The sequence below is a fragment of the Lygodium microphyllum genome, chromosome 7 (assembly GCF_053477565.2).
Source record: "Lygodium microphyllum isolate KBCC chromosome 7, Lygodium_microphyllum_v1.1.10, whole genome shotgun sequence".
NCBI lineage: Eukaryota > Viridiplantae > Streptophyta > Polypodiopsida > Schizaeales > Lygodiaceae > Lygodium > Lygodium microphyllum.
Genome location: NC_141141.1, coordinates 76,743,041 through 76,748,129, shown reverse-complemented (window position 1 = coordinate 76,748,129; position 5,089 = coordinate 76,743,041). Strand labels below are relative to the sequence as shown.

At 41.8% G+C, this 5,089-nt stretch overlaps 1 pseudogene; it reads left to right on the top strand.

Moving 5' to 3' along the window:
* The first annotated feature begins 2,596 nt into the window (after nucleotides 1-2,596).
* Nucleotides 2,597-4,861, top strand: LOC148033608 (putative UPF0481 protein At3g02645; annotated as a pseudogene).
* Nucleotides 4,862-5,089: the final 228 nt, after the last annotated feature.

The window sequence follows — 5,089 nt, the reverse complement described above, 5'->3', positions numbered from 1 at the left end:
CCTCTCCCCCTTAGAGGAATCGAGATGTCCTCATCTCGAGAGAAACTAGGGGGAGACAAACACAATTGGGGATTATAGCTTGTGGGTTAAGGCCCACCACACTTTCACTACGCAACTTTGATTACTCAAATTCTCATCTTAAAATAACAACTTGCCATAACTCATAGGGTTCAATAGGATTTATTCCAAGTAAAAGACTCATTACCTCAAGAGAATCTTCCTAGGATATCTAATCATCCTCAAAGGGGTTACAATAGGCTCCAAGCCTTTATCATTATATGGTTCATAACATGAGCCAAAGGTAGAGTTTAGACGGCTTCATTTGACCGCACGTTCCTCATTCTTAGGGTCCAACTCAGGACAATCTGTTTGGATGTGTCCTAGTTCAATGTAGTGGAAACATCCGCGGTTGGGACATCTTTTACGGATGTGACCTATCTCACCACACTTGTGGCACCTCTTGTCTTGATCTCGTGAGTCATCTTCATCATAGTTGCCTGATTTAAGTTCTTGGATGATTAGATTTGCTCAGAGTAATGCATCTTGCAAGTCTGTTGGACACATTGATTCCAATCTAGTGTTTATGGGTGGATTCAACCCAACATAGAACTTTGACACATGTTGTGTCATATCCATTGGGGATGCGTACTTTAGGAGTGAAACGAACTTCGAATAGTATGCTTCAAGGAATAATCCTAACTACTTCAAGTCGTAGAAATCATTCATCTTTTGTGTGCAATAGGCAGGTGGCAAATACCTCCCTCGCACAGCTTCCTTAAGCTTATTCCAAGTGACCCCTCCGAGATCGCTTGGTCTATGCACCACTGTTTCCACCAAAGTCTCCCTTCGCCTGTAAGCTTAAGTTTGGCGAGCATGGCTTGGTTAGCAAGTGCTGTTCCTGCTGCCTCAAAATAGTCCTCCATGGACTCAATCTAGATCTCGGTGTCAGCTTGAACAATCTTTCCCTTGCCATCAAACTCGGGTGGCTTAATTTGCTTGAGAAGGAACTTCTTCTCCTGCATGTCAGCATTCGTGGGTGCAGAAGGTGCCTGACAATCAAGCCATACCACTTAGCTTATTTCGAATATGTCTATGATCCGAACATTAATCAATCATGCATCATTAAGAAGTTTTGCTCTAATACCAATTGTAATGTGCCCGCTCCTCAAATCGCGGGACACATCTTAGCAGTCCATCGAGAGACTATATACGCCCAAACTACCACATATAATTTTGTATCCCAATCCCGTTGCTTTTCGGAGACTATTTTGGATAGGATACCCACAAGCTGCTTCTTAGTACTTTCAAATTTTCCATTTTCTTACAGATTATAGAGGGTTTTCTTGTTATGCTTAATTTTCCATGTTTCAATCAGACTTTTAATCACCTTATTCAAAAAATGGTTCCACGGTCTGATACTATTTCCTTTGGCGGACCAAAACGGCAGATATTTTGCTCAAGTAGGAAACTGGAAGTCTCTTTTGCATTGTCCTACCTTGTCATCTATGATTCTAACTGCTTTGTAAAGTAATCAGTGGCTACTATAATGTATCTCTTTTGAGTAGTAGATGACTAGGTAACATGACCCACAGAAGTCGATGCCCCACTTCTCAAATGGAAGGATACCCATAATAGGTGTAAATGGTCGCTTCCTTTTCTCTAAATTGTCATGTCTTTGACATGTATCGCATCTCTTAACATACTCAAATGAATCTTGGAAAGGACGGACACCAATATCTAGCTCTTGAAGCCTTTTGTGCCGTCAACCACCTAGCAAAATGCCCCCCACAAAGCGGAGTCTGGGCATTCTTCCAAGATAAATGGAACCTCTTCACTCATCACACATCGGTGATAGATATCATCAAAACCCCGTGGATATAGTGTTCCTACGATCAAGGAAAATTTCAATGCATGATGTTTAATTTTCCAACAATCCATGAACGAATATACTTCCCTACCCACTAATTGATCCAAATTTTGGTCAATAAAGGGAAACAGGTAGTAGTCTTTAACAGTCTATTTATTCAACTCTCTAAAATCTACACAAAGCCGAATCTGATTATTCTTCTTCTTTCTAATCACAAATGGCAAACACCATTCAGTATGTTGAACAAGGAAGATCAAACCCACTTTTCGCAACTTCTATAGCTTCTCAAGCAGGTTGTCCCTTAGTTCAAAAGGCATATGCCTTACTTTCTTTTTTAACTTTTACCTTGTTTCTTCGCAATCCTTTATCCTTCTCGAGATTAATTTTACTATCAACAAGCCGTAGAGGTCCACCTTCCATACAAGGATTCATAACTTGCTTTGCCCTATCATCTTGCTTAGGGTTTTCATCGACAAGTTTTACAATTCCTTTGTCATCCTCTTTAATCTTTTGACCTCTCATTACAGCTCATAAATTAGAAGTTTGAGTGTCATTGACACATACTGTTAGCTATATATAGTGTGTCTATATATAGCGCCCCAGGTCCCCTCTATATATTCCTGTCATGTGTGCTCAGTTGACACACTTCTGGGGTTCCACTTTTGGTGTCTCATATCTCTCTTCTCTCCTCTTTCCCTTTCGTCTCTCATCTTCCTCGTAGTTTTCAACATGGTATCAGAGCGCACAAATACGCCCGAGCTGGAGGAGAAGGAATGGGTGCTCTCCATCAAGGGCATGCTCGACGCCTGCTTGTGCGGGCCATGGGACTCCTCCCCCTCCATCTTCATGGCCTCCAGCCCCCTCCGTAGCCTCAAGCACGATACCTTTGTTCCCCAGGTTGTCACCATCGGCCCGTACCACAGTGAACTCGATCCCCCCCTCGGCCCCCACCATAGCTCCTTCCTGGACAATCAGGAGACAGAGCGCTACAAGGCTGTTGCTGCTAAGGAGATGGAAAAGCACAAGGTCATGGCCTGCCCCTTTGTTGCCAAGTCCCTCCCCTTAGATGGACAACAAGCTCGCCTACATGCTGGCCCTAGATGCCTCTTTTGTGGTGGAGGTCTTGAAATCCTCTACTCAGGAGAATGGTAGCATCATCCCGTTTCATTATGTGTCGTATTACAACCTTCGGTTCCCTCGCCCTTTGCAAAAATCCATCCTCCAGGACTTTGTCCTATTGGAAAATCAAATCTCAATGTTCTTGCTTCTGGAGGTCATTAGAATAAGCATGTCAAAGGACAACAATGCGCAGGACTCAAGTGCAGAAGCACTCAAAGTATTGGGGAAAATTGGTCACCAAAGTAGCTTGTGAGGTTCTTCCATTTTATTTCAGCTCTGAGGAAAGCTTCCACGTTGTCGTCAACAACATACACAGTCGAAAGCACTTGCTGGATTGCCTGTATGGCATTGCCACTCAAGGCTCCCAAACTCAAAAGCTTGTGGAGAAGCCAACCCACTTCCCATCTACAGTTGATCTTCACAATTGTGGTATGAAATTCTAACCTGTAGCACCAAGTTACATGAACTCAGTCAGTTTCGATGCTAAGAAGGCCATTCTGTATTTGCCCAAAATAAGAGTGGGAGATGATATAGAGAGGTTGTTTAAAAACCCGGTAGCTTACGAGAGCCACTTAGCAGATAAGCTTCCTCTCTCTCTCTCTCTCTCTCTCTCTCTCTCTCTCTCTCTCTCTACTCTACATTTCAACATCAACATTACTTTTGGATGTTGATATTGCCATGCTTCATGATGATCGTCCTCGTTCGTTATTCCATTGATGAGCGTCTATATTCTAGCTTATGATACATTGTTTCCTTTATATTCTTTCTAGCTGATGAGGTTCTATATTCCAGCTGATGACACATTATTTCATTTATATTCTTTCTAGGATGAGCATCTATATTCCAGCTGATGACAAATTGTTTTATTTATATTCTATTCATGGGGTCCCACATGTGCTATGTTGTCTATAGAGCGACATTGGGAACCGTCTCTATAGACCTTGTGTTGTTGTTCTAATGTCACTGTAACATTTTTCTTTAAGTTTTGATGTGACAGATATATTGCTTACATCCCAAGTTCAGTTGAAGGAATTTCTTCGAGATTTTATCTTTTGTAGTGATGTCGCTTATCCTTATTTTACATGTTGTATATTTAGGTGTGATAAAGCTCTTTTGATGCCTCTGAATAGGTTGTTGTAATTCAGGAGTGATGTAGCTCCTGAGTGATGTAGCTCCTTCTTCGTTGATGTTGTAATTCATGTTGTTGTAATTCAGGAGTGATGTAGCTCCTAAATGATGTAGCTCCTTCTCCATTGATGTTGTAATTCATGAGTGATGTAGCTCCTTTGATGCCTATGAATAGGCTCTTGTAAGTTCAACTTTGTAATTTTATATTTTGAATATTAATATAACGGTAGGCCTATATAGAGCTATGGGTTTTTCCCTTGAGCCCCCAATGATTTTTTTTCATCCATAGTAAGGGACCTTTATTTGAGCAGGGGTGTTAGCTATATATAGTCTGTCTATATATAGCGCCCCAAGTCCCCTCTATATATTCCTATCATGTGTGCTCAGTTGACACACTTTTGGGGTTCCACATCCGGTGTCTCTTATCTCTCTTCTCTCCTCTCTTCCTTTCGTCTCTCGTCTTCCTTGTAATTTCCAACACATACAGCCTCAATAACCATGAGGAAACTCCTCTACAATAGCTCTTCCTCGTGGCCGTATTTGTCTTGGTCCCTCATCTTGCTAGAGATTATTCCCTTTTGCACAATGGTTAACTGGACGTGGCAGCTTACTCCCCTCTTGGAGAGAACTAATCTTACTCCAACACGTAGTAGCTAAGTGGCTAGACTTTCTACAAATATTGCATTTGACTTTCAGAAAATTCCTAGGGAAATATTGGCCACCACACCACTTACAGCTGAGTCATGAGGGGCACCCTCTTTAGGGCATTGACTCCCTATCAAATTCTATTGCTTCTTAAGAAAATTGACATCCACAACTATTTTTCTGTATTGTTTAGAAGTTATATCGGTGTAGTACTTCATCATGTCCCTAACTCGGCCAAGGACATTAGAGGCGCTCCACTCACAGAGCCATCAACCTAACCACTTGATTAGGAATGGGACGCTGACCTACTGGGACAACATTAGAATTCAT